Raw genomic sequence first — 22,796 nt, forward strand, 5'->3', positions numbered from 1 at the left:
GTGTATAGACAGTAGTTATATAGGATGGTGTGTATAGACAGTAGTTATATAGGATGGTGTGTATAGACAGTATAGACAGTAGTTATATAGGATGGTGTGTATAGACAGTAGTTATATAGGATGGTGTGTATAGACAGTAGTTATATAGGATGGTGTGTATAGACAGTAGTTATACAGGATGGTGTGTATAGACAGTAGTTATATAGGATGGTGTGTATAGACAGTATAGACAGTAGTTATATAGGATGGTGTGTATAGACAGTAGTTATATAGGATGGTGTGTATGGACAGTATAGACAGTAGTTATATAGGGATGGTGTGTATAGACAGTATAGACAGTAGTTATATAGGATGGTGTATATAGACAGTAGTTATATAGGATGGTGTGTATAGACAGTAGTTATATAGGATGGTGTGTATAGACAGTAGTTATATAGGATGGTGTGTATAGACAGTAGTTATATAGGATGGTGTGTATAGACAGAATAGACAGTAGTTATATAGGATGGTGTGTATAGACAGTAGACAGTAGTTATATAGGATGGTGTGTATAGACAGTAGTTATATAGGATGGTGTGTATAGACAGTATAGACAGTAGTTATATAGGATGGTGTGTATAGACAGTAGTTATATAGGATGGTGTGTATGGACAGTATAGACAGTAGTTATATAGGGATGGTGTGTATAGACAGTATAGACAGTAGTTATATAGGATGGTGTATATAGACAGTAGTTATATAGGATGGTGTGTATAGACAGTAGTTATATAGGATGGTGTATATAGACAGTAGTTATATAGGATGGTGTGTATAGACAGTAGTTATATAGGATGGTGTGTATAGACAGTAGTTATATAGGATGGTGTGTATAGACAGTATAGACAGTAGTTATTTTGGATGGTGTGTATAGACAGTAGTTATTAGGATGGTGTGTATAGACAGTATAGACAGTAGTTATATAGGATGGTGTGCATAGACAGTAGTTATATAGGATGGTGTGTATAGACAGTATAGACAGTAGTTATATAGGATGGTGTGTATAGACAGTAGTTATATAGGATGGTGTGTATAGACAGTAGTTATATAGGATGGTGTGTATAGACAGTAGTTATATAGGATGGTGTATATAGACAGTAGTTATATAGGATGGTGTGTATAGACAGTAGTTATATAGGATGGTGTGCATAGACAGTAGTTATATAGGATGGTGTGTATAGACAGTATAGACAGTAGTTATATAGGATGGTGTGTATAGACAGTAGTTATATAGGATGGTGTGTATAGACAGTAGTTATATAGGATGGTGTGTATAGACAGTATAGACAGTAGTTATATAGGATGGTGTGTATAGACAGTAGTTATATAGGATGGTGTGTATAGACAGTAGTTATATAGGATGGTGTGTATAGACAGTAGTTATACAGGATGGTGTGTATAGACAGTAGTTATATAGGATGGTGTGTATAGACAGTATAGACAGTAGTTATATAGGATGGTGTGTATAGACAGTAGTTATATAGGATGGTGTGTATGGACAGTATAGACAGTAGTTATATAGGGATGGTGTGTATAGACAGTATAGACAGTAGTTATATAGGATGGTGTGTATAGACAGTAGTTATATAGGATGGTGTGTATAGACAGTAGTTATATAGGATGGTGTGTATAGACAGTAGTTATATAGGATGGTGTGTATAGACAGTAGTTATATAGGATGGTGTGTATAGACAGTAGTTATATAGGATGGTGTGTATAGACATTATAGACAGTAGTTATATAGGATGGTGTGTATAGACAGTAGTTATATAGGATGGTGTGTATGGACAGTATAGACAGTAGTTATATAGGGATGGTGTGTATAGACAGTATAGACAGTAGTTATATAGGATGGTGTATATAGACCGTAGTTATATAGGATGGTGTGTATAGACAGTAGTTATATAGGATGGTGTGTATAGACAGTAGTTATATACGATGGTGTGCATAGACAGTAGTTATATAGGATGGTGTGTATAGACAGTATAGACAGTAGTTATATAGGATGGTGTGTATAGACAGTATAGACAGTAGTTATATAGGATGGTGTGTATAGACAGTAGTTATATAGGATGGTGTGTATAGACAGTATAGACAGTAGTTATATAGGATGGTGTGTATAGACAGTAGTTATATAGGATGGTGTGTATAGACAGTAGTTATATAGGATGGTGTATATAGACAGTAGTTATATAGGATGGTGTGTATAGACAGTAGTTATATAGGATGGTGTGTATCGACAGTAGTTATATAGGATGGTGTGTATAGACAGTATAGACAGTAGTTATATAGGATGGTGTGTATAGACAGTAGTTATTTAGGATGGTGTGTCTAGACACTATAGACAGTAGTTCTGTAGGATGGTGTGTATAGACAGTAGTTTATAGGATGGTGTGTATGACAGTATAGACAGTAGTTATATAGGATGGTGTGTATAGACAGTATAGACAGTAGTTATATAGGATGGTGTGTATAGACAGTATAGACAGTAGTTATATAGGGATGGTGTGTATAGACAGTAGTTATAAAGGATGGTGTGTATAGTATAGACAGTAGTTATATAGGATGGTGTGTATAGACAGTAGTTATATAGGATGGTGTGTATAGACAGTAGTTATATAGGATGGTGTGTATAGACAGTAGTTATATAGGATGGTGTGTATAGACAGTAGTTATATAGGATGGTGTGTATAGACAGTATAGACAGTAGTTATATAGGATGGTGTGTATAGACAGTAGTTATATAGGATGGTGTGTATAGACAGTAGTTATATAGGATGGTGTGTATAGACAGTATAGACAGTAGTTATACAGGATGGTGTGTATAGACAGTAGTTATATAGGATGGTGTATATAGACAGTAGTTATATAGGATGGTGTATATAGACAGTAGTTATATAGGATGGTGTGTATAGACAGTAGTTATATAGGATGGTGTGTATAGACAGTATAGACAGTAGTTATATAGGATGGTGTATATAGACAGTAGTTATATAGGATGGGTGTATATAGACAGTAGTTATATAGGATGGTGTGTATAGACAGTAGTTATATAGGATGTGTATGCAGTATAGACAGTAGTTATATAGGATGGTGTGTATAGACAGTAGTTATATAGGATGGTGTGTATAGACAGTAGTTATATAGGATGGTGTGTATAGACAGTATAGACAGTAGTTATATAGGATGGTGTGTATAGACAGTAGTTATATAGGATGGTGTGTATAGACAGTAGTTATATAGGATGGTGTATATAGACAGTAGTTATACAGGATGGTGTGTATAGACAGTAGTTATATAGGATGGTGTGTATAGACAGTAGTTATATAGGATGGTGTGTATAGACAGTATAGACAGTAGTTATTTTGGATGGTGTGTATAGACAGTAGTTATATAGGATGGTGTGTATAGACAGTAGTTATATAGGATGGTGTGCATAGACAGTAGTTATATAGGATGGTGTGTATAGACAGTATAGACAGTAGTTATATAGGATGGTGTGTATAGACAGTAGTTATATAGGATGGTGTGTATAGACAGTAGTTATATAGGATGGTGTGTATAGACAGTAGTTATATAGGATGTGTGTATATAGACCGTAGTTATATAGGATGGTGTGTATAGACAGTAGTTATATAGGATGGTGTGTATAGACAGTAGTTATATAGGATGGTGTGTATAGACAGTATAGACAGTAGTTATATAGGATGGTGTGTATAGACAGTAGTTATATAGGATGGTGTGTATAGACAGTAGTTATATAGGATGGTGTGTATAGACAGTATAGACAGTAGTTATATAGGATGGTGTGTATAGACAGTAGTTATATAGGATGGTGTGTATAGACAGTAGTTATATAGGATGGTGTGTATAGACAGTAGTTATACAGGATGGTGTGTATAGACAGTAGTTATATAGGATGGTGTGTATAGACAGTATAGACAGTAGTTATATAGGATGGTGTGTATAGACAGTAGTTATATAGGATGGTGTGTATGGACAGTATAGACAGTAGTTATATAGGGATGGTGTGTATAGACAGTATAGGCAGTAGTTATATAGGATGGTGTATATAGACCGTAGTTATATAGGATGGTGTGTATAGACAGTAGTTATATAGGATGGTGTGTATAGACAGTAGTTATATAGGATGGTGTGCATAGACAGTAGTTATATAGGATGGTGTGTATAGACAGTATAGACAGTAGTTATATAGGATGGTGTGTATAGACAGTATAGACAGTAGTTATATAGGATGGTGTGTATAGACAGTAGTTATATAGGATGGTGTGTATAGACAGTATAGACAGTAGTTATATAGGATGGTGTGTATGGACAGTATAGACAGTAGTTATATAGGGATGGTGTGTATAGACAGTATAGACAGTAGTTATATAGGATGGTGTATATAGACCGTAGTTATATAGGATGGTGTGTATAGACAGTAGTTATATAGGATGGTGTGCATAGACAGTAGTTATATAGGATGGTGTGTATAGACAGTATAGACAGTAGTTATATAGGATGGTGTGTATAGACAGTATAGACAGTAGTTATATAGGATGGTGTGTATAGACAGTAGTTATATAGGATGGTGTGTATCGACAGTAGTTATATAGGATGGTGTGTATAGACAGTATAGACAGTAGTTATATAGGATGGTGTGTATAGACAGTATAGACAGTAGTTATATAGGATGGTGTGTATAGACAGTAGTTATATAGGATGGTGTGTATCGACAGTAGTTATATAGGATGGTGTGTATAGACAGTATAGACAGTAGTTATTTTGGATGGTGTGTATAGACAGTAGTTATTTAGGATGGTGTGTATAGACAGTATAGACAGTAGTTATATAGGATGGTGTGCATAGACAGTAGTTATATAGGATGGTGTGTATAGACAGTATAGACAGTAGTTTTATAGGATGGTGTGTATAGACAGTATAGACAGTAGTTATATAGGATGGTGTGTATAGACAGTAGTTATATATGATGGTGTGCATAGACAGTAGTTATATAGGATGGTGTGTATAGACAGTATAGACAGTAGTTATATAGGATGGTGTGTATAGACAGTATAGTAGTTATATAGGATGGTGTGTATAGACAGTATAGACAGTAGTTATATAGGGATGGTGTGTATAGACAGTAGTTATAAGGATGGTGTGTATAGACAGTAGTTATATAGGATGGTGTGTATAGACAGTAGGTATATAGGATGGTGTGTATAGACAGTAGTTATATAGGATGGTGTGTATAGACAGTATAGACAGTAGTTATATAGGATGGTGTGTATAGACAGTAGTTATATAGGATGGTGTGTATAGACAGTATAGACAGTAGTTATATAGGATGGTGTGTATAGACAGTATAGACAGTAGTTATATAGGATGGTGTGTATAGACAGTAGTTATATAGGATGGTGTGTATAGACAGTAGTTATATAGGATGGTGTGTATAGACAGTATAGACAGTAGTTATATAGGATGGTGTGTATAGACAGTAGTTATATAGGATGGTGTGTATAGACAGTATAGACAGTAGTTATATAGGATGGTGTGTATAGACAGTATAGACAGTAGTTATATAGGATGGTGTGTATAGACAGTAGTTATATAGGATGGTGTGTATAGACAGTAGTTATATAGGATGGTGTGTATAGACAGTATAGACAGTAGTTATATAGGATGGTGTGTATAGACAGTAGTTATATAGGATGGTGTATATAGACAGTAGTTATATAGAATGGTGTGTATAGACAGTAGTTATATAGGATGGTGTGTATAGACAGTATAGACAGTAGTTATATAGGATGATGTGCATAGACAGTAGTTATATAGGATGGTGTGTATAGACAGTAGTTATATAGGATGGTGTGTATAGACAGTAGTTATATAGGATGGTGTATATAGACCGTAGTTATATAGGATGGTGTATATAGTCAGTAGTTATATAGGATGGTGTGTATAGACAGTAGTTATATAGGATGGTGTGTATAGACAGTATAGACAGTAGTTATATAGGATGGTGTATATAGACAGTAGTTATATAGGATGGTGTATATAGACAGTAGTTATATAGAATGGTGTGTATAGACAGTAGTTATATAGGATGGTGTGTATAGACAGTATAGACAGTAGTTATATAGGATGTGTGTATGTATAGACAGTAGTTATATAGGATGGTGTGTATAGACAGTTATATAGGATGGTGTGTATAGACAGTAGTTATATAGGATGGTGTATATAGACCGTAGTTATATAGGATGGTGTGTATAGACAGTAGTTATATAGGATGGTGTGCATAGACAGTAGTGATATAGGATGGTGTGTATAGACAGTATAGACAGTAGTTATATAGGATGGTGTGTATAGACAGTAGTTATATAGGATGGTGTGTATAGACAGTAGTTATATAGGATGGTGTGTATAGACAGTATAGACAGTAGTTATATAGGATGGTGTGTATAGACAGTAGTTATATAGGATGGTGTGTATAGACAGTAGTTATATAGGATGGTGTGTATAGACAGTAGTTATACAGGATGGTGTGTATAGACAGTAGTTATATAGGAAGGTGTGTATAGACAGTATAGACAGTAGTTATATAGGATGGTGTGTATAGACAGTAGTTATCTAGGATGGTGTGTATGGACAGTATAGACAGTAGTTATATAGGGATGGTGTATATAGACAGTATAGACAGTAGTTATATAGGATGGTGTATATAGACCGTAGTTATATAGGATGGTGTGTATAGACAGTAGTTATATAGGATGGTGTGTATAGACAGTAGTTATATAGGATGGTGTGCATAGACAGTAGTTATATAGGATGGTGTGTATAGACAGTATAGACAGTAGTTATATAGGATGGTGTGTATAGACAGTATAGACAGTAGTTATATAGGATGGTGTGTATAGACAGTAGTTATATAGGATGGTGTGTATAGACAGTATAGACAGTAGTTATATAGGATGGTGTGTATAGACAGTCGTTATATAGGATGGTGTGTATGGACAGTATAGACAGTAGTTATATAGGGATGGTGTGTATAGACAGTATAGACAGTAGTTATATAGGATGGTGTATATAGACCGTAGTTATATAGGATGGTGTGTATAGACAGTAGTTATATAGGATGGTGTGTATAGACAGTAGTTATATAGGATGGTGTGCATAGACAGTAGTTATATAGGATGGTGTGTATAGACAGTATAGACAGTAGTTATATAGGATGTGTGTATAGACAGTATAGACAGTAGTTATATAGGATGGTGTGTATAGACAGTAGTTATATAGGATGGTGTGTATAGACAGTATAGACAGTAGTTATATAGGATGGTGTGTATAGACAGTAGTTATATAGGATGGTGTGTATAGACAGTAGTTATATAGGATGGTGTGTATAGACAGTATAGACAGTAGTTATATGGGATGGTGTGTATAGACAGTAGTTATATAGGATGGTGTGTATAGACAGTAGTTATATAGGATGGTGTATATAGACAGTAGTTATACAGGATGGTGTGTATAGACAGTAGTTATATAGGATGGTGTGTATCGACAGTAGTTATATAGGATGGTGTGTATAGACAGTATAGACAGTAGTTATTTTGGATGGTGTGTATAGACAGTAGTTATTTAGGATGGTGTGTATAGACAGTATAGACAGTAGTTATATAGGATGGTGTGCATAGACAGTAGTTATATAGGATGGTGTGTATAGACAGTATAGACAGTAGTTTTATAGGATGGTGTGTATAGACAGTATAGACAGTAGTTATATAGGATGGTGTGTATAGACAGTAGTTATATAGGATGGTGTGTATAGACAGTATAGACAGTAGTTATATAGGATGGTGTGTATAGACAGTCGTTATATAGGATGGTGTGTATGGACAGTAGTTATACAGATAGTTATATAGGGATGGTGTGTATAGACAGTATAGACAGTAGTTATATAGGATGGTGTATATAGACCGTAGTAATATAGGATGGTGTGTATAGACAGTAGTTATATAGGATGGTGTGTATAGACAGTAGTTATATAGGATGGTGTGCATAGACAGTAGTTATATAGGATGGTGTGTATCGACAGTATAGACAGTAGTTATATAGGATGTGTATAGACAGTATAGACAGTAGTTATATAGGATGGTGTGTATAGACAGTAGTTATATAGGATGGTGTGTATAGACAGTATAGACAGTAGTTATATAGGATGGTGTGTATAGACAGTAGTTATATAGGATGGTGTGTATAGACAGTAGTTATATAGGATGGTGTGTATAGACAGTATAGACAGTAGTTATATAGGATGGTGTGTATAGACAGTAGTTATATAGGATGGTGTGTATAGACAGTAGTTATATAGGATGGTGTATATAGACAGTAGTTATACAGGATGGTGTGTATAGACAGTAGTTATATAGGATGGTGTGTATCGATGGTAGTTATATAGGATGGTGTGTATAGACAGTATAGACAGTAGTTATTTTGGATGGTGTGTATAGACAGTAGTTATTTAGGATGGTGTGTATAGACAGTATAGACAGTAGTTATATAGGATGGTGTGCATAGACAGTAGTTATATAGGATGGTGTGTATAGTATAGACAGTAGTTTTATAGGATGGTGTGTATAGACAGTATAGACAGTAGTTATATAGGATGGTGTGTATAGACAGTAGTTATATATGATGGTGTGCATAGACAGTAGTTATATAGGATGGTGTGTATAGACAGTATAGACAGTAGTTATATAGGATGGTGTGTATAGACAGTATAGACAGTAGTTATATAGGATGGTGTGTATAGACAGTAGGTATATAGGATGGTGTGTATAGACAGTAGTTATATAGGATGGTGTGTATAGACAGTATAGACAGTAGTTATATAGGATGGTGTGTATAGACAGTAGTTATATAGGATGGTGTGTATAGACAGTATAGACAGTAGTTATATAGGATGGTGTGTATAGACAGTATAGACAGTAGTTATATAGGATGGTGTGTATAGACAGTATAGACAGTAGTTATATAGGATGGTGTGTATAGACAGTATAGACAGTAGTTATATAGGGATGGTGTGTATAGACAGTAGTTATAAAGGATGGTGTGTATAGACAGTAGTTATATAGGATGGTGTGTATAGACAGTATAGACAGTAGTTATATAGGATGATGTGCATAGACAGTAGTTATATAGGATGGTGTGTATAGACAGTCGTTATATAGGATGGTGTGTATGGACAGTATAGACAGTAGTTATATAGGGATGGTGTGTATAGACAGTATAGACAGTAGTTATATAGGATGGTGTATATAGACCGTAGTAATATAGGATGGTGTGTATAGACAGTAGTTATATAGGATGGTGTGTATAGACAGTAGTTATATAGGATGGTGTGCATAGACAGTAGTTATATAGGATGGTGTGTATCGACAGTATAGACAGTAGTTATATAGGATGGTGTGTATAGACAGTATAGACAGTAGTTATATAGGATGGTGTGTATAGACAGTAGTTATATAGGATGGTGTGTATAGACAGTATAGACAGTAGTTATATAGGATGGTGTGTATAGACAGTAGTTATATAGGATGGTGTGTATAGACAGTAGTTATATAGGATGGTGTGTATAGACAGTATAGACAGTAGTTATATAGGATGGTGTGTATAGACAGTAGTTATATAGGATGGTGTGTATAGACAGTAGTTATATAGGATGGTGTATATAGACAGTAGTTATACAGGATGGTGTGTATAGACAGTAGTTATATAGGATGGTGTGTATCGATGGTAGTTATATAGGATGGTGTGTATAGACAGTATAGACAGTAGTTATTTTGGATGGTGTGTATAGACAGTAGTTATTTAGGATGGTGTGTATAGACAGTATAGACAGTAGTTATATGGGATGGTGTGCATAGACAGTAGTTATATAGGATGGTGTGTATAGACAGTATAGACAGTAGTTTATAGGATGGTGTGTATAGACAGTATAGACAGTAGTTATATAGGATGGTGTGTATAGACAGTAGTTATATATGATGGTGTGCATAGACAGTAGTTATATAGGATGGTGTGTATAGACAGTATAGACAGTAGTTATATAGGATGGTGTGTATAGACAGTATAGACAGTAGTTATATAGGATGGTGTGTATAGACAGTATAGACAGTAGTTATATAGGGATGGTGTGTATAGACAGTAGTTATAAAGGATGGTGTGTATAGACAGTAGTTATATAGGATGGTGTGTATAGACAGTAGGTATATAGGATGGTGTGTATAGACAGTAGTTATATAGGATGGTGTGTATAGACAGTATAGACAGTAGTTATATAGGATGGTGTGTATAGACAGTAGTTATATAGGATGGTGTGTATAGACAGTATAGACAGTAGTTATAGGATGGTGTGTATAGACAGTATAGACAGTAGTTATATAGGATGGTGTGTATAGACAGTATAGACAGTAGTTATATAGGGATGGTGTGTATAGACAGTAGTTATAAAGGATGGTGTGTATAGACAGTAGTTATATAGGATGGTGTGTATAGACAGTATAGACAGTAGTTATATAGGATGATGTGCATAGACAGTAGTTATATAGGATGGTGTGTATAGACAGTAGTTATATAGGATGGTGTGTATAGACAGTATAGACAGTAGTTATATAGGATGGTGTGTATAGACAGTATAGACAGTAGTTATTTTGGATGGTGTGTATAGACAGTAGTTATATAGGATGGTGTGTATAGACAGTATAGACAGTAGTTATATAGGATGGTGTGTATAGACAGTAGTTATATAGGATGGTGTGTATAGACAGTAGTTATATAGGATGGTGTATATAGACAGTAGTTATACAGGATGGTGTGTATAGACAGTAGTTATATAGGATGGTGTGTATATCGACAGTAGTTATATAGGATGGTGTGTATAGACAGTAGTTATTTAGGATGGTGTGTATAGACAGTATAGACAGTAGTTATATAGGATGGTGTGCATAGACAGTAGTTATATAGGATGGTGTGTATAGACAGTATAGACAGTAGTTATATAGGATGGTGTGTATAGACAGTAATTATATAGGATGGTGTGTATAGACAGCAGTTATATAGGATGGTGTGTATAGACAGTAGTTATATAGGATGGTGTATATAGACCGTAGTTATATAGGATGGTGTGTATAGACAGTAGTTATATAGGATGGTGTGCATAGACAGTAGTTATATAGGATGGTGTGTATAGACAGTATAGACAGTAGTTATATAGGATGGTGTGTATAGACAGTAGTTATATAGGATGGTGTGTATAGACAGTAGTTATATAGGATGGTGTGTATAGACAGTATAGACAGTAGTTATATAGGATGGTGTGTATAGACAGTAGTTATATAGGATGGTGTGTATAGACAGTAGTTATATAGGATGGTGTGTATAGACAGTAGTTATACAGGATGGTGTGTATAGACAGTAGTTATATAGGAAGGTGTGTATAGACAGTATAGACAGTAGTTATATAGGATGGTGTGTATAGACAGTAGTTATATAGGATGGTGTGTATGGACAGTATAGACAGTAGTTATATAGGGATGGTGTGTATAGACAGTATAGACAGTAGTTATATAGGATGGTGTATATAGACCGTAGTTATAGGATGGTGTGTATAGACAGTAGTTATATAGGATGGTGTGTATAGAACAGTAGTTATATGGGATGGTGTGCATAGACAGTAGTTATATAGGATGGTGTGTATAGACAGTATAGACAGTAGTTATATAGGATGGTGTGTATAGACAGTATAGACAGTAGTTATATAGGATGGTGTGTATAGACAGTAGTTATATAGGATGGTGTGTATAGACAGTATAGACAGTAGTTATATAGGATGGTGTGTATAGACAGTCGTTATACAGGATGGTGTGTATGGACAGTATAGACAGTAGTTATATAGGGATGGTGTGTATAGACAGTATAGACAGTAGTTATATAGGATGGTGTATATGGGACCGTAGTAATATAGGATGGTGTGTATAGACAGTAGTTATATAGGATGGTGTGTATAGACAGTAGTTATATAGGATAGTGTGCATAGACAGTAGTTATATAGGATGGTGTGTATAGACAGTATAGACAGTAGTTATATAGGATGGTGTGTATATAGACAGTATAGACAGTAGTTATATGGGGATGGTGTGTATAGACAGTAGTTATATAGGATGGTGTGTATAGACAGTAGTTATATAGGATGGTGTGTATAGACAGTATGAAAGTAATTTATATAGGATGGTGTGTATAGACAGTAGTTATATAGGATGGTGTGTATAGACAGTAGTTATATAGGATGGTGTATATAGACAGTAGTTATACAGGATGGTGTGTATAGACAGTAGTTATATAGGATGGTGTGTATAGACAGTATAGACATTAGTTATTTTGGATGGTGTGTATAGACAGTAGTTATTTAGGATGGTGTGTATAGACAGTATAGACAGTAGTTATATAGGATGATGTGCATAGACAGTAGTTATATAGGATGGTGTGTATAGACAGTATGAACAGTAGTTTTATAGGATGGTGTGTATAGACAGTATAGACAGTAGTTATATAGGATGGTGTGTATAGACAGTAGTTATATATGATGGTGTGCATAGACAGTAGTTATATAGGATGGTGTGTATAGACAGTATAGACAGTAGTTATATAGGATGGTGTGTATAGACAGTATAGACAGTAGTTTATATAGGATGGTGTGTATAGACAGTATAGACAGTAGTTATATAGGGATGGTGTGTATAGACAGTAGTTATATAGGATGGTGTGTATAGACAGTATAGACAGTAGTTATATAGGATGGTGTGTATAGACAGTATAGACAGTAGTTATATGATGGATGGTGTGTATAGACAGTAGTTATATAGGATGGTGTGTATAGACAGTATAGACAGTAGTTATATAGGATGGTGTATATAGACAGTAGTTATATAGGATGGTGTATATAGACAGTAGTTATATAGGATGGTGTGTATAGACAGTAGTTATATAGGATGGTGTGTATAGACAGTAGTTATATAGGATGGTGTGTATAGACAGTAGTTATATATAGGATGGTGTGTATAGACAGTATAGACAGTAGTTATATAGGATGGTGTGTATAGACAGTAGTTATATAGGATGGTGTGTATAGACAGTAGTTATATAGGATGGTGTGTATAGACAGTAGTTATATAGGATGGTGTGTATAGACAGTATAGACAGTAGTTATATAGGATGGTGTGCATAGACAGTAGTTATATAGGATGGTGTGTATAGACAGTAGTTATATAGGATGGTGTGTATAGACAGTATAGACAGTAGTTATATAGGATGGTGTGTATAGACAGTATAGACAGTAGTTATATAGGATGGTGTGTATAGACAGTATAGACAGTAGTTATATAGGATGGTGTGTATAGACAGTATAGACAGTAGTTATATAGGATGGTGTGTATAGACAGTATAGACAGTAGTTATATAGGATGGTGTGTATAGAGCAGTATAGACAGTAGTTATATAGGATGGTGTGCATAGACAGTAGTTATATAGGATGGTGTGTATAGACAGTATAGACAGTAGTTATATAGGATGGTGTGTATAGACAGTATAGACAGTAGTTATATAGGATGGTGTGTATAGACAGTAGTTATATAGGATGGTGTGCATAGACAGTAGTTATATAGGATGGTGTGTATAGACAGTATAGACAGTAGTTATATAGGATGGTGTGTATAGACAGTATAGACAGTAATTATATAGGATGGTGTGTATAGACAGTATAGACAGTAGTTATATAGGGATGGTGTGTATAGACAGTAGTTATAAAGGATGGTGTGTATAGACAGTATAGACAGTAGTTATAGGATGGTGTGTATGAAACAGTAGTTATATAGGATGTAATGTATAGACAGTAGTTATATAGGATGGTGTGTATAGACAGTAGTTATATAGGATGGTGTGTATAGACAGTAGTTATATAGGATGGTGTGTATAGACAGTATAGACAGTAGTTATATAGGATGGTGTGTATAGACAGTAGATGGTGTGTATAGACAGTATAGACAGTAGTTATATAGGATGGTGTGTATAGACAGTATAGACAGTAGTTATATAGGATGGTGTGTATAGACAGTAGTTATATAGGATGGTGTGTATAGACAGTAGTTATATAGGATGGTGTGTATAGACAGTATAGACAGTAGTTATACAGGATGGTGTGTATAGACAGTAGTTATATAGGATGGTGTATATAGACAGTAGTTATATAGGATGGTGTATATAGTCAGTAGTTATATAGGATGGTGTGTATAGACAGTAGTTATATAGGATGGTGTGTATAGACAGTATAGACAGTGGATTATATAGGATGGTGTATATAGACAGTAGTTATATAGGATGGTGTATATAGACAGTAGTTATATAGAATGGTGTGTATAGACAGTAGTTATATAGGATGGTGTGTATAGACAGTATAGACAGTAGTTATATAGGATGGTGTGTATAGACAGTATAGACAGTAGTTATATAGGATGGTGTGTATAGACAGTAGTTATATAGGATGGTGTGTATAGACAGTAGTTATATAGGATGGTGTATATAGACAGTAGTTATACAGGATGGTGTGTATAGACAGTAGTTATATAGGATGGTGTGTATCGATGGTAGTTATATAGGATGGTGTGTATAGACAGTATAGACAGTAGTTATTTTGGATGGTGTGTATAGACAGTAGTTATTTAGGATGGTGTGTATAGACAGTATAGACAGTAGTTATATAGGATGGTGTGCATAGACAGTAGTTATATAGGATGGTGTGTATAGACAGTATAGACAGTAGTTTTATAGGATGGTGTGTATAGACAGTATAGACAGTAGTTATATAGGATGGTGTGTATAGACAGTAGTTATATATGATGGTGTGCATAGACAGTAGTTATATAGGATGGTGTGTATAGACAGTATAGACAGTAGTTATATAGGATGGTGTGTATAGACAGTATAGACAGTAGTTATATAGGATGGTGTGTATAGACAGTATAGACAGTAGTTATATAGGGATGGTGTGTATAGACAGTAGTTATAAAGGATGGTGTGTATAGACAGTAGTTATATAGGATGGTGTGTATAGACAGTAGGTATATAGGATGGTGTGTATAGACAGTAGTTATATAGGATGGTGTGTATAGACAGTATAGACAGTAGTTATATAGGATGGTGTGTATAGACAGTAGTTATATAGGATGGTGTGTATAGACAGTATAGACAGTAGTTATATAGGATGGTGTGTATAGACAGTATAGACAGTAGTTATATAGGATGGTGTGTATAGACAGTATAGACAGTAGTTATATAGGGATGGTGTGTATAGACAGTAGTTATAAAGGATGGTGTGTATAGACAGTAGTTATATAGGATGGTGTGTATAGACAGTATAGACAGTAGTTATATAGGATGATGTGCATAGACAGTAGTTATATAGGATGGTGTGTATAGACAGTAGTTATATAGGATGGTGTGTATAGACAGTATAGACAGTAGTTATATAGGATGGTGTGTATAGACAGTATAGACAGTAGTTATTTTGGATGGTGTGTATAGACAGTAGTTATATAGGATGGTGTGTATAGACAGTATAGACAGTAGTTATATAGGATGGTGTGTATAGACAGTAGTTATATAGGATGGTGTGTATAGACAGTAGTTATATAGGATGGTGTATATAGACAGTAGTTATACAGGATGGTGTGTATAGACAGTAGTTATATAGGATGGTGTGTATCGACAGTAGTTATATAGGATGGTGTGTATAGACAGTAGTTATTTAGGATGGTGTGTATAGACAGTATAGACAGTAGTTATATAGGATGGTGTGCATAGACAGTAGTTATATAGGATGGTGTGTATAGACAGTATAGACAGTAGTTATATAGGATGGTGTGTATAGACAGTAATTATATAGGATGGTGTGTATAGACAGTAGTTATATAGGATGGTGTGTATAGACAGTAGTTATATAGGATGGTGTATATAGACCGTAGTTATATAGGATGGTGTGTATAGACAGTAGTTATATAGGATGGTGTGCATAGACAGTAGTTATATAGGATGGTGTGTATAGACAGTATAGACAGTAGTTATATAGGATGGTGTGTATAGACAGTAGTTATATAGGATGGTGTGTATAGACAGTAGTTATATAGGATGGTGTGTATAGACAGTATAGACAGTAGTTATATAGGATGGTGTGTATAGACAGTAGTTATATAGGATGGTGTGTATAGACAGTAGTTATATAGGATGGTGTGTATAGACAGTAGTTATACAGGATGGTGTGTATAGACAGTAGTTATATAGGAAGGTGTGTATAGACAGTATAGACAGTAGTTATGGGGATGGTGTGTATAGACAGTAGTTATATAGGATGGTGTGTATGGACAGTATAGACAGTAGTTATATAGGGATGGTGTGTATAGACAGTATAGACAGTAGTTATATAGGATGGTGTATATAGACCGTAGTTATATAGGATGGTGTGTATAGACAGTAGTTATATAGGATGGTGTGTATAGACAGTAGTTATATAGGATGGTGTGCATAGACAGTATTATATAGGATGGTGTGTATAGACAGTATAGACAGTAGTTATATAGGATGGTGTGTATAGACAGTATAGACAGTAGTTATATAGGATGGTGTGTATAGACAGTAGTTATATAGGATGGTGTGTATAGACAGTATAGACAGTAGTTATATAGGATGGTGTGTATAGACAGTCGTTATACAGGATGGTGTGTATGGACAGTATAGACAGTAGTTATATAGGGATGGTGTGTATAGACAGTATAGACAGTAGTTATATAGGATGGTGTATATAGACCGTAGTAATATAGGATGGTGTGTATAGACAGTAGTTATATGGGATGGTGTGTATAGACAGTAGTTATATAGGATGGTGTGCATAGACAGTAGTTATATAGGATGGTGTGTATAGACAGTATAGACAGTAGTTATATAGGATGGTGTGTATAGACAGTATAGACAGTAGTTATATAGGATGGTGTGTATAGACAGTAGTTATATAGGATGGTGTGTATAGACAGTAGTTATATAGGATGGTGTGTATAGACAGTATAGACAGTAGTTATATAGGATGGTGTGTATAGACAGTAGTTATATAGGATGGTGTGTATAGACAGTAGTTATATAGGATGGTGTATATAGACAGTAGTTATACAGGATGGTGTGTATAGACAGTAGTTATATAGGATGGTGTGTATAGACAGTATAGACATTAGTTATTTTGGATGGTGTGTATAGACAGTAGTTATTTAGGATGGTGTGTATAGACAGTATAGACAGTAGTTATATAGGATGATGTGCATAGACAGTAGTTATATAGGATGGTGTGTATAGACAGTATAGACAGTAGTTTTATAGGATGGTGTGTATAGACAGTATAGACAGTAGTTATATAGGATGGTGTGTATAGACAGTAGTTATATATGATGGTGTGCATAGACAGTAGTTATATAGGATGGTGTGTATAGACAGTATAGACAGTAGTTATATAGGATGGTGTGTATAGACAGTATAGACAGTAGTTATATAGGATGGTGTGTATAGACAGTATAGACAGTAGTTATATAGGGATGGTGTGTATAGACAGTAGTTATATAGGATGGTGTGTATAGACAGTATAGACAGTAGTTATATAGGATGGTGTGTATAGACAGTATAGACAGTAGTTATATAGGATGGTGTGTATAGACAGTAGTTATATAGGATGGTGTGTATAGACAGTATAGACAGTAGTTATATAGGATGGTGTATATAGACAGTAGTTATATAGGATGGTGTATATAGACAGTAGTTATATAGGATGGTGTGTATAGACAGTAGTTATATAGGATGGTGTGTATAGACAGTAGTTATATAGGATGGTGTGTATAGACAGTAGTTATATATAGGATGGTGTGTATAGACAGTATAGACAGTAGTTATATAGGATGGTGTGTATAGACAGTAGTTATATAGGATGGTGTGTATAGACAGTAGTTATATAGGATGGTGTGTATAGACAGTAGTTATATAGGATGGTGTGTATAGACAGTATAGACAGTAGTTATATAGGATGGTGTGCATAGACAGTAGTTATATAGGATGGTGTGTATAGACAGTAGTTATATAGGATGGTGTGTATAGACAGTATAGACAGTAGTTATATAGGATGGTGTGTATAGACAGTATAGACAGTAGTTATATAGGATGGTGTGTATAGACAGTATAGACAGTAGTTATATAGGATGGTGTGTATAGACAGTATAGACAGTAGTTATATAGGATGGTGTGTATAGACAGTATAGACAGTAGTTATATAGGATGGTGTGTATAGACAGTATAGACAGTAGTTATATAGGATGGTGTGCATAGACAGTAGTTATATAGGATGGTGTGTATAGACAGTATAGACAGTAGTTATATAGGATGGTGTGTATAGACAGTATAGACAGTAGTTATATAGGATGGTGTGTATAGACAGTAGTTATATAGGATGGTGTGCATAGACAGTAGTTATATAGGATGGTGTGTATAGACAGTATAGACAGTAGTTATATAGGATGGTGTGTATAGACAGTATAGACAGTAATTATATAGGATGGTGTGTATAGACAGTATAGACAGTAGTTATATAGGGATGGTGTGTATAGACAGTAGTTATAAAGGATGGTGTGTATAGACAGTATAGACAGTAGTTATATAGGATGGTGTGTATAGACAGTAGTTATATAGGATGGTGTGTATAGACAGTAGTTATATAGGATGGTGTGTATAGACAGTAGTTATATAGGATGGTGTGTATAGACAGTAGTTATATAGGATGGTGTGTATAGACAGTATAGACAGTAGTTATATAGGATGGTGTGTATAGACAGTAGTTATATAGGATGGTGTGTATAGACAGTATAGACAGTAGTTATATAGGATGGTGTGTATAGACAGTATAGACAGTAGTTATATAGGATGGTGTGTATAGACAGTAGTTATATAGGATGGTGTGTATAGACAGTAGTTATATAGGATGGTGTGTATAGACAGTATAGACAGTAGTTATACAGGATGGTGTGTATAGACAGTAGTTATATAGGATGGTGTATATAGACAGTAGTTATATAGGATGGTGTATATAGTCAGTAGTTATATAGGATGGTGTGTATAGACAGTAGTTATATAGGATGGTGTGTATAGACAGTATAGACAGTAGTTATATAGGATGGTGTATATAGACAGTAGTTATATAGGATGGTGTATATAGACAGTAGTTATATAGAATGGTGTGTATAGACAGTAGTTATATAGGATGGTGTGTATAGACAGTATAGACAGTAGTTATATAGGATGGTGTGCATAGACAGTAGTTATATAGGATGGTGTGTATAGACAGTAGTTATATAGGATGGTGTGTATAGACAGTATAGACAGTAGTTATATAGGATGGTGTGTATAGACAGTATAGACAGTAGTTATTTTGGATGGTGTGTATAGACAGTAGTTATATAGGATGGTGTGTATAGACAGTATAGACAGTAGTTATATAGGATGGTGTGTATAGACAGTAGTTATATAGGATGGTGTGTATAGACAGTAGTTATATAGGATGGTGTATATAGACAGTAGTTATACAGGATGGTGTGTATAGACAGTAGTTATATAGGATGGTGTGTATCGACAGTAGTTATATAGGATGGTGTGTATAGACAGTATAGACAGTAGTTATTTTGGATGGTGTGTATAGACAGTAGTTATTTAGGATGGTGTGTATAGACAGTAATTATATAGGATGGTGTGTATAGACAGTAGTTATATAGGATGGTGTGTATAGACAGTAGTTATATAGGATGGTGTATATAGACCGTAGTTATATAGGATGGTGTGTATAGACAGTAGTTATATAGGATGGTGTGCATAGACAGTATAGACAGTAGTTATATAGGATGGTGTGTATAGACAGTAGTTATATAGGATGGTGTGTATAGACAGTAGTTATATAGGATGGTGTGTATAGACAGTATAGACAGTAGTTATATAGGATGGTGTGTATAGACAGTAATTATGTAGGATGGTGTGTATAGACAGTAGTTATATAGGATGGTGTGCATAGACAGTAGTTATATAGGATGGTGTGTATAGACAGTAGTTATATAGGATGGTGTGTATAGACAGTATAGACAGTAGTTATATAGGATGGTGTGTATAGACAGTATAGACAGTAGTTATATAGGATGGTGTGTATAGACAGTAGTTATATAGGATGGTGTGTATAGACAGTAGTTATACAGGATGGTGTGTATAGACAGTAGTTATATAGGAAGGTGTGTATAGACAGTATAGACAGTAGTTATATAGGATGGTGTGTATAGACAGTATAGACAGTAGTTATATAGGATGGTGTATATAGACCGTAGTTATATAGGATGGTGTGTATAGACAGTAGTTATATAGGATGGTGTGTATAGACAGTAGTTATATAGGATGGTGTGCATAGACAGTAGTTATATAGGATGGTGTGTATAGACAGTATAGACAGTAGTTATATAGGATGGTGTGTATAGACAGTATAGACAGTAGTTATATAGGATGGTGTGTATAGACAGTAGTTATATAGGATGGTGTGTATAGACAGTATAGACAGTAGTTATATAGGATGGTGTGTATAGACAGTCGTTATATAGGATGGTGTGTATGGACAGTATAGACAGTAGTTATATAGGGATGGTGTGTATAGACAGTATAGACAGTAGTTATATAGGATGGTGTATATAGACCGTAGTAATATAGGATGGTGTGTATAGACAGTAGTTATATAGGATGGTGTGTATAGACAGTAGTTATATAGGATGGTGTGCATAGACAGTAGTTATATAGGATGGTGTGTATAGACAGTATAGACAGTAGTTATATAGGATGGTGTGTATAGACAGTATAGACAGTAGTTATATAGGATGGTGTGTATAGACAGTAGTTATATAGGATGGTGTGTATAGACAGTATAGACAGTAGTTATATAGGATGGTGTGTATAGACAGTAGTTATATAGGATGGTGTGTATAGACAGTAGTTATATAGGATGGTGTGTATAGACAGTATAGAGCAATGAGTTATATAGGATGGTGTGTATAGACAGTAGTTATATAGGATGGTGTGTATAGACAGTAGTTATATAGGATGGTGTATATAGACAGTAGTTATACAGGATGGTGTGTATAGACAGTAGTTATATAGGATGGTGTGTATCGACAGTAGTTATATAGGATGGTGTGTATAGACAGTATAGACAGTAGTTATTTTGGATGGTGTGTATAGACAGTAGTTATTTAGGATGGTGTGTATAGACAGTATAGACAGTAGTTATATAGGATGGTGTGCATAGACAGTAGTTATATAGGATGGTGTGTATAGACAGTATAGTCAGTAGTTTTATAGGATGGTGTGTATAGACAGTATAGACAGTAGTTATATAGGATGGTGTGTATAGACAGTAGTTATATATGATGGTGTGCATAGACAGTAGTTATATAGGATGGTGTGTATAGACAGTATAGACAGTAGTTATATAGGATGGTGTGTATAGACAGTATAGACAGTAGTTATATAGGATGGTGTGTATAGACAGTATAGACAGTAGTTATATAGGGATGGTGTGTATAGACAGTAGTTATAAAGGATGGTGTGTATAGACAGTAGTTATATAGGATGGTGTGTATAGACAGTAGGTATATAGGATGGTGTGTATAGACAGTAGTTATATAGGATGGTGTGTATAGACAGTAGTTATATAGGATGGTGTGTATAGACAGTAGTTATATAGGATGGTGTGCATAGACAGTAGTTATATAGGATGGTGTGTATAGACAGTATAGACAGTAGTTATATAGGATGGTGTGTATAGACAGTATAGACAGTAGTTATATAGGATGGTGTGTATAGACAGTAGTTATATAGGATGGTGTGTATAGACAGTATAGACAGTAGTTATATAGGATGGTGTGTATAGACAGTAGTTATATAGGATGGTGTGTATAGACAGTAGTTATATAGGATGGTGTGTATAGACAGTATAGACAGTAGTTATATAGGATGGTGTGTATAGACAGTAGTTATATAGGATGGTGTGTATAGACAGTAGTTATATAGGATGGTGTATATAGACAGTAGTTATACAGGATGGTGTGTATAGACAGTAGTTATATAGGATGGTGTGTATCGACAGTAGTTATATAGGATGGTGTGTATAGACAGTATAGACAGTAGTTATTTTGGATGGTGTGTATAGACAGTAGTTATTTAGGATGGTGTGTATAGACAGTATAGACAGTAGTTATATAGGATGGTGTGCATAGACAGTAGTTATATAGGATGGTGTGTATAGACAGTATAGTCAGTAGTTTTATAGGATGGTGTGTATAGACAGTATAGACAGTAGTTTATAGGATGGTGTGTATAGACAGTAGTTATATATGATGGTGTGCATAGACAGTAGTTATATAGGATGGTGTGTATAGACAGTATAGACAGTAGTTATATAGGATGGTGTGTATAGACAGTATAGACAGTAGTTATATAGGATGGTGTGTATAGACAGTATAGACAGTAGTTATATAGGGATGGTGTGTATAGACAGTAGTTATAAAGGATGGTGTGTATAGACAGTAGTTATA

This window comes from Oncorhynchus nerka, linkage group LG16 (genome assembly GCF_034236695.1).
Source record: "Oncorhynchus nerka isolate Pitt River linkage group LG16, Oner_Uvic_2.0, whole genome shotgun sequence".
NCBI lineage: Eukaryota > Metazoa > Chordata > Actinopteri > Salmoniformes > Salmonidae > Oncorhynchus > Oncorhynchus nerka.